This window comes from Protopterus annectens, chromosome 3.part0 (genome assembly GCF_019279795.1).
Source record: "Protopterus annectens isolate FY-2018-M chromosome 3.part0, PAN1.0, whole genome shotgun sequence".
NCBI classification, from domain to species: Eukaryota; Metazoa; Chordata; order Ceratodontiformes; family Protopteridae; genus Protopterus; species Protopterus annectens.
Window position 1 is genome coordinate 1,654,412,221 of NC_056731.1, and position 13,465 is coordinate 1,654,425,685.

Here is a 13,465-nt window from a genome sequence, read left to right on the forward strand (position 1 = left end):
CATCAAAATGATGAAATTGGTCATTTATTTCCTAATAAGGTCTGTTTTTCATTTGGTAGATATGCAAATCTGAAAGAGAAATTAAAATTTAAATCTGAGATTAGACTAAATAGGGAAAATGTTATTTCAGTAGTAAAGGGTATGTTCAAGTGTGGAAAATGTAGAATTTGTCAAAATGTCAGGAACCTAACAGGAAATTACATTAATGGCATTAAATACCAAGCTCTAGATACTTTTAACTGTAGATCTTGTGGAGTGGTTTATATTATAGGTTGTGGGTGTAATCCACCAAAATATTATATAGGACAAACTAAACGCCAACTTAAGTTAAGAATTATGGAACATATGGGTGACATCAGAAATAGGAGAATGGAAAGTCCTGTTTCAGAACATTTTAATATGTTACATAATGGCAAGCTGGACTCACTCTTTTTTTGTGCTTTGGCTAGACCTGACAGTTATACTAATGGGAATTTCCTATATAAATTATTAAAATTGGAAAGTATGTTTATCCTTAACTTTGGCACTTTAAAACCTAAAGGTTTAAATTTAGAAAATAATTTAACTATTTAAAATATTTATCTACATGTAGAAATATGTCCTAAGTTGTTTTTTCTTAAAATCACTTTAGAAAATGTGTGTATTGCTTTATGTTGTGCTTTTTCCTTTATATATGGCTCCTTCATTTCATTTCATGTTGTCTTTTATAAATTAGTATAATTAGCCAATTAATCAATTATGTAAATACATATAAAATGATGCAGTTGTTTGTGAATGATTATTCCTTTGAAGGCTGTGGAAGCCGAGGTACCAGAATAAATTCCTCTGTGCATCTGTTCGTGTTGGTCCTGCTTTTTATGGTGGTTTTGTGCTTTGATATGCACAACTGTCAGTGTCAGTTTATTTAAAACATACACAATATCCAAAAAACTGAACTGATGCTTGTGTCAGAAAGTCATGCAACTGTGTAAAAGAGATCCTGCTGGTTCTCCTATCAGCAATCTGTTGTTTAATGTTAAAATATTGTTTTGTTAACTCTTTAATAACTCTTGAAATGTTAAGAATTATAATATGTTGCTGTTACTACAAAACTTTTTATAACAGCTACTTTTCCCTTTCTCTCTGTATAATATCTAAGTGTACAATTAATATAATATTTTAAGAAGTCTGAAAATGAATATGCAGTATATAAATAACAAACGGAGTGGGATGGGCACAGTCTGTTAGCTGATGACTGTTCGCATTTGGAACAGTATGGGTATTATTGGCATCCCTCTGATATATATCTACTCCTTGTTGTTAAAAATAATAGTTTATTTTAGTTTCTTAACTCATGCACATTTACTAATACAGAGGGATGTGTGGTTAGGCACCTATTTAGAGTTTAGGAGTATAGAAGTCACAACATTTATTCTTAAGATAAATACACTAACAGACAAAGTTTATAACTGTATTTCTGAGTATTAACTAATGAGAAACTTCAACAATATTAATAAAAAATGATAACCATAGACTCCTGCAATGTTAAAGGGATGGTAGATAAAAAGAAAATAAATTTAATCATGCACCTCACATACCAAACTAAGGCTGATATAACTTTCTTGCAAGAAACTCACTTAGATGACCAACTTTGGGTTAGGGACAGGAAAATAAAATGGGTTAAAACAATAGTTGCTGCAAATTATAGTTCTTTGTCCAGGGGAGTGGCCATTATAGTAAATAAATCCTTCCAAGGAGAGTTTGCTTCCTATGAAACTGACTCAAAGGGAAGATGGGTATGATTTACTACTGAATATCATACTTTAAACAAACCATTACTCTTTCTTAATATATATAGCCCCTGCTCAAATCAACAGCTCTTCATTTATGAAATATTTACTATATTAGTCAAATACCCAAATCATCTATTTATTGTAGGTGGGGACTGGAATGCTTTACTAAATCTAGATAAGGATAAATTGCATAATAAAAACAGACAGTCACAATCTACCACTACAGCACTTGAGGAATTACAAAATACATTTGAACTAGTTGACCCTTATGTTAAATTTCAATATGATAAAACAATATCAAGATTCACTTTCTTTTCAGACACTCATAAAACTTGGTCAAGGTTAGATGCTTTTCTAATTTCCCTTGCTTTCCTTTCTAATAAATTAAATTATGCTGTATCACCTAGAACTCTTTCAGATCATTCCAAAATTAGACTTTAATAAACTTTCAAGCTCATAAACAAAATATTTCCTATTTCAATACCTGGACGTTAAATCCTAAAACTATACAAAACCAAGAAACTACACAAGAAATTCAGAATGTGCTAGCCCAATTTCAAAATGATTTTATATCTGATCAAATTCCATATGACATACAATGGGCAGCTACCAATGCGGTCATCAGGGGTATTATTATTCAAAAATCTGCATGGCTCAAACAAAAGTATAACAATCTTAAGAATGAACTAGAGTATCAAATAAACACTGCTGAACTAGAACTTCAGGAAATATATTCTAAAGAACTTGAGGAAAAAATAATTGATTGGCAAGAACAATTACACAAACACTATTTAGAAAATATTTTCTTCTTAGAATTAAGGTCAATATATCAATATCCAGAATGGGCTCAAACACCATCAAAATTCCTAGCTAGACTAATTAACATAAAAACTGGACCTCCTAGGATCAAATAAATAAAATATGAAGGACAGGTGAAATATAAAGATCAATATATAGTGGACGCTTTTGAAGATATTTATAAGACATTATACAATATACTCTTATCATCATCTACAGACAGATTTGATGATTTTATACATAATATAAACTTTCCACAAATTACAGAAGATCAAAGGAAACTCTTAAAATCACCGTTACAATTAAAAGAGATAAAAACTGCAATAAACAAACTAAAACTAGGTAAATCCCCTGGGCCTGATGCATACACATCTGATTTTTATAAGCTACTCAGGGAACATATCTCCAAAGTGTTATTAAAAGTTTTCAACTATATAATACAATATGGTATAACAGACAAATACTTAAATAACACCAAGACAGTTTTGATTCTTAAACCGCATTCTGACCCAACAGATCCAGCAAATTATAGACCAATAGCCCTCATAAACACTGATGTTAAGATATTAGCCCATGTTATAGCAAATAGACTTAAGAATATACTCCCCTCTATTATTTCCCAACAACAAATGGGCTTTATGACAAACAGGCAAACAAGTGACAACACCCTCCTCTTAGATACCATTGTAAGACTACTTAATAGGGATAAATGCCCCAGATATGCCCTTACAGTAGATGCAACTAAAGCTTTTGATAGAGTAAACTTACACTTTCTCTTTAACATAATGCCTTTATATGGTTTTCCTCAAGAATTCATTAAAATGATCCAGGTTCTGTATCAGAAAGCTTCTACCACTGTACAGGTAAATAAACTTATAACTAACCCTATACTCTTATCCAATGGTACAAGACAAGGATGTCCTCTTTCATCATACATATTTAACCTTTATCTAGAGCCCCTCCTTCTGTTTATTTCACAAAAAAACTTTCATCATATTCCCAGAATCCACAATACAAATCTTATATACTCGGCCTTTGCTGATGACTTAAATATATACTTCCAACTTCCCACTACTGACCTCCCAAAAATACTTAAAGTTATTAATGAGCTCTTGGTAGTTTCAAATTATAATTTAAATTTAAACAAGTCACACATATTTCCCCTCAATCCTATAGGGCATAAAGAATTCTACTTTCTTATGAGTGAGATCAAAATAAACTACCAGATAAAATATCTAGGAATAATATTTACTTCAGACTTCAAATATATTATAAACAATAACCTACTAACTATATGGACTAGTATTCAAAATGGTATGGATAGATGGATGAACATTAATATGTCTCTACTGTCAAAAGCTAGTGTTGTCAAGATGCATTTTCTACCAAGAATACTTTTTCAATTAAATGCTACCTTTTCAAATATTCCCCAAAACTTCTTCCTTGCCATGGAAAAAGCTATAAAAAGATTCTTATGGTATCCCAAATCTACCAGAATTAAATATGCAAAACGTGTACTCGCCAAAGATAAGGGGGGATTGTAGTTACATGATTTTATGCTTTACTATAGTATAATTACTGTATACAGACTAATACAAATAATAAACTATGACTCATATATAAATACTTGGACACCCCAGTGGACCAAAATCTGGTATGAACAGTTGAAATCCCTTGGCTGTAATATCAAATCCTTACCATTCTTGAATTTAAACCAGGCTAGCATATACATGAAGAATTTACACCCACTAATTAAAAACATGATTCTTACAACAAAGAAAATATTTAAATCATTGCAATTAGCTGACGCTTTTGCCCTTATACAACCATTACACCTAAATCCTAATCTACTAGTAAATAATAAAGCAGTAAATCTAACAAACTACCCCCTGATAAAAGACTACACAATATGGGATATATACCAATGGAAAGACTCTAACACGGGGCAAATGAGACTTGAACTCAAACTTCTTATGAAATATAGTATTATCCTTAACCAACTTCATCATCTTATAAATGCTAAATTCTCACAAATACACACTGACTTACAGAACATAGATTTAGTTAAAGTAATACTTGAAAATCTTGCGATTAAAGGGAAAACAATTTCTAAGACTCATAAAATTGTAATGAGTGCAAAACATCAGAATTCTTTATTATTTTCAAACAATTGGCAAACGAAAAATCAATCACTGACTGAAGAAAATAAGAAACTAGCCATTGAAAATACAATCAAATTCATTCCTTTCAAGAAGATTTATATACACAAATTATGGTAAATAACAATCTCTATTATACCTTATCTAAATTAAATAAATTCAATCCTAACTTTTCGCCTATGTGTCCCTATTGTCCGGATCAAACAACTGATATTTTACATGTCCTGTGGAACTGTACTAAGATACACAACTTATGATGTTCCTTGAGAGTAAGATTAGAGAAGATGGGATATGAAAAATCAACCCTTATTTGGGAGACAGCTATATTGTACATTAATATCAATCAACTCCCAAAACTATTAAAACATGTCTTTATTACGATGTGTGCCCTTATTAAATTCTTTATTACAAAGAATTGGAATGTCATGTCACCAATTACATGGGAAAATTTTAGCAATATTGCTATCAAATATATCTCATCTCACAAATTAATTTATTCAAAAACAAAAAACAAACGCTATTACCAAAAATATTGGGGTTACTTGCTAGATATAATTCTTGACAAATAAAATTTGCCTACAAATTGTCATGAAAAGCTAACCTTTAAATAAGAAATGAATATAGTATAACCAGTCTTTCTTGCATCTTCTCCCTTCTCTTAGTATGTGTGTAACTAGATATTTTCCCTAAACATACAAATAAATGGTTAAATTTCTATTTTTACTTTATATATAGACTATCCCCATTTTAACTATCCCTTATGAGACCAAATGAACATAAGAATTCTCATACTTTACTTGACGATGTAGTGACTTCTTGTGTATATATTCTATAAATATATATGTATAATTTTCTCGGAACGAGATTGTTGTCTGTTTTCTTTAGATAGGTATTTGTATTGTTTATTTGTGTTTTTGAGTTACCGTATTGTTGTTATTATTTGAAAAAAGAAAATTGAAATAGAGATGTTGGGGGAAAAAAAAGCAATCTGTTGTTTAAATATCATAGAGAAAATGCTGTAAAGTCTTGAGGCAATTAAAGATTATCTATAAACTGACTAATATATTTAACTTTGTAGGCAGGGTGTGCTGTTTGAGTCAATGTCTTGACTGCTATACTAGAACACACTCTTCCTTTATCAGCACAGAGGTCTTCCCATAGCAACCTTTTGCTGCAAACCACTCCTTACAAAATTTGGCATTCTATATGTAAGATGGCCATAACGCCCCAGCATTATCCCTTGCAATCTGCAGAGCAAGAATACCTGTGTCTTTCAACCTGTTGCAGGTGAGACAATTTTTAATGAGCTAGTCCCAGCTAGATGTGATAGTTGACCTCCCCATATTAGACACGAGGTGCACCTATTCCTATTTACTGTTAAACTGAAAAATGGTGTTCTTGCTACTTATAAATGGAAGTGCTTCAGAGAATGGTTATCTCCTCTTTGTTGCCTGGTCTTTCAGTGAAGTACTCAGATGCCAGCTGTTTCCATTTCCCTGATTTATTACATAGCTCTGCTTGTAAATTCACTTCCCCAAATGTGGTACTGCCTATAGTTTTTCTTATGGTAACTCTGTTTTTGTGTCCATCTTGTAGTTAGCTCCTGCAGCGTTGTTTACAGGTATGCCTTGCTCTGCTTCATTACCTTAAGCCATCTTCAGCATTCATTGACAACAGTTGTGTGCTGCATGTTAAGTATTGCATCATCTGCCTGTATCTGTACCCCTTCAGTATTCATTGACAACAGTTGTGTGCTGCATGTTAAGTCCTGCATCATCTGCCTGTATCTGTACCCCTTCAGTATTCATTGACAACAATTGTGTGCTGCATGTTAAGTCCTGCATCATCTGCCTTTATCTGTAACCCCTTCAGTGTTCATTGACAACAGTTGTGTGCTGTATGTTAAGTATTTCATCATCTGCCTGTATCTGTATCCCTTCAGTATTCATTGCCAACAGTTGTGTGCTGTATGTTAAGTCCTGCATCATCTGTCTGTATCTGTACCCCTTCAGTATTCATTGCCAACAGTTGTGTGCTGTATGTTAAGTCCTGCATCATCTGCCTGTATCTGTACCCCTTCAGTATTCATTGACAACAGTTGTGTGCTGTATGTTAAGTCCTGCATCATCTGCCTGTATCTGTACCCCTTCAGTATTCATTGACAACAATTGTGTGCTGCATGTTAAGTCCTGCATCATCTGCCTTTATCTGTAACCCCTTCAGTGTTCATTGACAACAGTTGTGTGCTGTATGTTAAGTATTTCATCATCTGCCTGTATCTGTATCCCTTCAGTATTCATTGCCAACAGTTGTGTGCTGTATGTTAAGTCCTGCATCATCTGTCTGTATCTGTACCCCTTCAGTATTCATTGCCAACAGTTGTGTGCTGTATGTTAAGTCCTGCATCATCTGTCTGTATCTGTACCCCTTCAGTATTCATTGACAACAGTTGTGTGCTGTATGTCAAGTCCTGCATCATCTGCCTGTATCTGTACCCCTTCAGTATTCATTGCCAACAGTTGTGTGCTGTATGTTAAGTCCTGCATCATCTGTCTTTATCTGTACCCCTTCAGTATTCATTGACAACAGTTGTGTGCTGTATGTTAAGTATTTCATCATCTGCCTGTATCTGTACCCCTTCAGTATTCATTGCCAACAGTTGTGTGCTGTATGTTAAGTCCTGCATCATCTGTCTGTATCTGTACCCCTTCAGTATTCATTGACAACAGTTGTATGCTGTATGTTAAGTCCTGCATCATCTGCCTTTATCTGTAACCCCTTCAGTGTTCATTGACAACAGTTGTGTGCTGTATGTTAAGTATTTCATCATCTGCCTGTATCTGTACCCCTTCAGTATTCATTGACAACAGTTGTGTGCTGTATGTTAAGTATTGCATCATCTGCCTGTATCTGTACCCACTATTTTGCAGTTCTGCTAATTTTTTGTGCCTGTGGCCTAGGTTTGCCTGCAAAAGGTCCTTTGGCTAAGATACTTAGCCAGTTATCAAATAACTATTTAAATAAGGGAACAAATAATTAAATATCAGATTTTCTGTTTTTTGTTATTCGTACCCTGTAGGGTCATCTAGATCTAGTTTTGTGGAGGGGTTTCCATAGCTACACAGGAATTTTACTGTCTACTGAGCCTTAGTGAACTCCATCATGCTTCTAATCTCTACCAAGAGAACCCGCAAACTCAAAGGAGAGGTGAAAAGTACAGGTGTTTTCAAACCTTTTTCTCTGTCATCAACTCGGCAATGTACTAGATGCTACTTGAACTTGAGTTACAGGCAGTCTGAATGGATTTCCTATCCTTGCACCTGTGGATCATCCTAAGGAACACGTAATTTGCTATAGTAAAACTGTAAACCACTTCCTTTCATAATCCCAGGGAGGTAGAGGAAACCCGAAGAGCAGAATAAGGGCTAATAACAGACAATTACCTCATTCCTGGGGGTAACCAAGAATATGTCGTGTATGCCATAGTGCATACGTTTTAAAATTATTCGTCTTATGCACTGAAGTGCACTAGGTATTAAATTAAAAGAAAGCATATTGATAATGATTTTGAAGATCCAGAATAATGCAGCACTTTTATTTATTTATTCACTGAAATTTGATAACCAAGTAAGTGAACTTCTCAATAGACCCCTTTCAGCCATGACCTTTTCTCACAATGAGAACAGTTAAAGTTACAGTAAGATTCAACCATATTATGCACATGAAAGTGGAGATACAGAAAATATTCAAAACAGGATATGGCGATATTAAAATGAATAATAGGATAGAACAGAGCATTAACAGTATGCAGGAACAGTGATAGAAATTGTACTAGTAGGACGTTAGCTATGATATAAATAAAGCTATTGTTATGAACACTATTTACATGATAAATACATCAAGTAAATAAGATGTTAATAAATAATCTATGGAATCTTGACATATACTGTATGCAATAAAAAGTTGGAAAGTAGTAGATTTTATTAACCTTTGCATAAACGGTCAGATATGTACCATCTTTAGGAAGTTCATCTTTTTTGTTGTGGATCATATTTCACCTTGGAGTAAATAATAGCCAGGTTGTCTCAGTGGAGATATACACCCTAATCCTGGACCATCCATTACTAATAGCACCATACCTACTCAAAACTACTCTGATGCGATATTCACAATCCATAGAAAAAGCCACAGATCTGTCACTACTTAACATTAATATTCAAAGCATAATACAATTAGAAAATACACAACTTTCATGCTATTCCTCAATATACTCTCCAGATATAGTTCTACTAACAGAAACATGGCTAAAACCGGACGTCACTAACAATAAAATCCTAGCACCAGCCTATAATATACTACGTAACTACCACAAAACCAAAAAGGGTGGTGGCATCGCAATAGTATTTAAAGATTACCTCACATTTGAAACATTGGCTCTCCCCTACCCTGCCTTAGGCAATAGTGAACTTATTATTTCTCGACTAAAATTAACTCCAAAAAAGTCGTTAACATAATTGCATGTTACATACCACCTGATAATATCATAATAAGCCTTGAGAACTTATTCATCTGGGTCTCCGAGACAGTGCCTCATTAAATTATCATTAGGGGGGACTTTAACATAGACTGGCAAACATATATTTCAGGGAATCCCACTAATTATATCAACTCCATGGGTTCTCTAAACCATTAAATCACCAACAAGAACTAATAAATCAACCAACAGGCAGTCAATCCTGATTAGATTTTGATAAACAGGCCAGCCCAAACTTATCACTGGTAATCTGGTTGCCTTCCAAACAGCCTGAGTGACCACCTACCAACCTTCTTGATAAGACAATGGTCAGCTGTGACCAAATCTACCACATACAATTTAATAAGAGATAAAAGAAACTTTGATACCATTAACTTTATAACAACTCTGGAAAAATGTAACTTGAGGCCTCTCAAGCTAGTTAGCCTTGAGGATGCTGTTAAACACTTGAATTCCACCTTTTTAAACATCTTCGACTCCTGTGCACCTTGTAGAACTATCAGAATCAAATCCAGCTATTCTCCATGGTTGACTAAAGAGACTAGATCCTTCTTGAAAACTAGAGATAAAGCTTGGGCGCAATGGCAAAAAAACTAGATCCCCTGCTTCAAAAACTAGATTCCATTTCTTCAAAGCTAATGTACCTAGAACTAAGAATTAAATCCAAAGAAATGGTGAAGCAAGATAAAATAAACTACTATCATAATATACAAACTAAACACCAAACAGCCCTCACAAGTTCTGGTCAGCCATTAATAATATTCTACTTCCAGGTAAATCTACTACCCCCCTCACCGACCACTACAAATACTTCTGAAAACATAGCCACCCAAGTCAATACATTTATTACAGATACCATCCTAGCACCATCTAATTCTCATATCTTCTCAACCTCTACCTTATAATCTACTGTTTCAAATAATGAAAATGCCTTTAACTTACAACCTTTCTCCATAGATACCATTAAAAGACTGCTAAAAAAAATAAAACCCACCACTTTAGCCACAGATAAGCTTCCTTCTGAATTTCTGTAAATTGCTGCTGGCCTAATAGCTTACCCAACAGGCATCCTAATTAACTGGTCCATATCCGAAAACCTAGTCCCAGAGATCTGGAAAATCTCCCACATTATTCTAGTGTGTAAGGGTGGTAATTCTAAAGAAATTACTAACTATCACCCTATTACTATACTTTCCTCTGTATCCAGAATTTTAGAGAGGTGTATACACACACAAATCATGGGCTACCTCAATACATGCAAACTTCTGACAACACACAACATGGGTTGCATCCTTCTCATAGCACCACCACTGCTCTTATGTAATTCACCAATACAGTAAATGACCACAGACATAACGGACAATATGTATCCGCAGTTTTCCCGGACCTTTCCAAGGCCTTTGATATGCTTAGTCATAGCAAGCTTATTACTGCTCTCTCAGAACTAAATCTTATAGTTTTTTCATATATGAACTGGATCGTGTCACTTGCTTCTTGGAATCTTATTGTTCTACTTGTTTGGAGAACTAAATCTTAGTAATAACACCATTAGCTGGTTCCAAAGCTACTTAACAGGCTGTCAGCAGGAAGTTCAATGACAAAAGGAACTCTCCTCTCTACTCCCAGTCTCATTAGGGGTTCTTCAAGGCTCCATCCTTGGGCCCTTACTAAACTCCATATTCATACCTCAGTGATCCAATATGCAGATGATTCCACATTAATCTGTGCTGGTGATGGACTACATTACCAAACAGGTCAGATTTGACAGATCAACAGTATAGTCTGAATGCAAAAGTTGTGGCATTACAAGCAGACTATGTACAGGAACTTCAGCAAATGGATAGAGGACTGGAATGCAAAACTGAAGGCACATGGGATGAAACTGAGTACAGACAAGCTGAATGTCATGGTGGCAAATGGGGGGAAATCAGAAGAAGATGAACATTTGGGTACAGGAGAAAATAGTGAAACAAGTTAACAGCTTCAGGTATGTCGGAGGGGTGGTTAAGGAGAAAGGAAGTCTGAATGAGGAGGTGAAAGCTAAAGTAAGCCAAATGGCAGAGAGTGTCAGGGGCACTATGCAAAGGAGAATGCTAAGGGAGCTAAAAAGTATGGTGTACAAAACAATGGTGCAACCAATACTTATGTATGGTACATAAACCTGGGCAGTGAAGGTTGAGCAGTTGGAGAAGCTAGAGGTGATGGAGATGAAGAGCCTGAATTGGGTGGTAGGATACACACTGTGGGACAGACAAAGAAATGATGACATTAGAGCAGAAGCCAATGTAGCTCCAGTTGCAGAAAATGTCACGGAGAACAGATTACAGTAGTTCAGTCATATGTCCATGACAGCAGAATACGATCTGCTGAAGAAGATTTAGAAAAGACAGGAAGAAAGCAAGAGGAATGTCCAACCAAGAGACGGCTGGATTGTTTGAGAGAAGACCTGCAACAGTTAGACATGACTGTCGAACAACATAGCTCACTGGCATTGTTGAGAAAGATGGTGATGGTTGAAACAACACCCTGATCCCATGCTTAAAAAATAGGAACAAAAGGGAATTGAAGATGAGGCTAATAAAGCAGAAGACGGGTGAGTGGACATGATACAGGAAATTATATTGAAGCAATACTTCTGTTTATGTTTCAATGTAAAAGCAACTGAGATTCCAAAACTAGTCAGCAGATGCAGTCCTAGTGGAACATTTCATGACATTGCTTTACAGAAGAAATGGGTCTGAAGGGACTCCTAAAAGCTAAAAATGGACAAAGTAGTGGGGTCCAATGAGCCTCACTCAGATCCAGCTTTAATATAAATTGGCTTATATGGTGCCTGGACAGGATTGTCAGTGAAACCCACAACTATAAGTTATTTATTGGTTACACTATCTGTGTACTGACCTCATGAACGTTTATTTCCCCCACCTATGAAAAATTTGCTGCCCTCGGCAATCACCCCATGTGCATATTTTTGCTGCTGGTTGTAGCTTCATACCAGAATTTGGGGGAAACTAAAGAGATTGTAAATAGCATTTCTAACTTTTTTATTCATAATGAGAGGACTTCATCCAAGATGAACTGCACTGGGAGGTGGTTGTGATTCTTTTCACAGCACTACTAGCGACTCATATACAAGATATTAACGACCTACCAGTCAAACTGTCAGTTTAACTTCAGCTGCAAGAAATCATAGAATTATTTCCAAAAAAAATACATTTTTAGTGTCGAGAAGCCAGGGGAGTAGTGCCAGTACATTATGAATTTGCAGTGAGGGTGTTTCCACTGGATGATTAATGTAGCAGGTAGATAAGTACTGTGAACATACAGCTAGACTTCTGAACACCAAGCTAAGGAGCTTTAGTTTACCTCTTATAAATGACATTAAAAATGAAAACAAACTTGGAAAACATCATAAGTATGTCCATGGTATAAAATGTACTCTAATCTGTTTCATCTCATGAGTAAGGCTTCATCAGAGAGAAATACATCATCAAATATGTCATGTTTTTAAATATGCTTATAAATCATGCAATTGAGATACATGACATTAATCAATTTAAATAGATTAAAATTGTATTGAATATGATATGAAAGATATGCAAAAAAGAATCCCCAAAATACTCCTTTTATGTTACTAGACATGAATAGCACCCGCAGTACTGACTTCTGTTAAGGCCCAAATCAGTTTGAAGGTATAAAGCAGTGCATTGAGAGCTGAGGCACACAGTGATATCAGTTAAGATATATACTTGGATTGCCACCTGCTGGTCATGTTTAGTAATTGCATTTTCAGAAGTCATTCCTTTAATATTAACAAGGTTTAGAAAATTATTATTTCATCCTGATATGTGTTGTACACTTTATACGTATACATATACATATGCATATACATATATGCACACACTAGACATGCATATACACAGAAATACACACACACACACACACACACACACACACACACACACACACATATATATAGATACCTGTATCTATGTATATCTATATAAAAATAACTGTATCTATATCTATATACATCTCTCTCTCTCTCTATATATATATATATATATATATATATATATATATATATATATATATATATGTATTTATATACATGTGTATATATATATATATATATATATATATATATATATATATATATTATTTTTTTTTATATACATGCTCAATGTCTTTATAATAGGTAG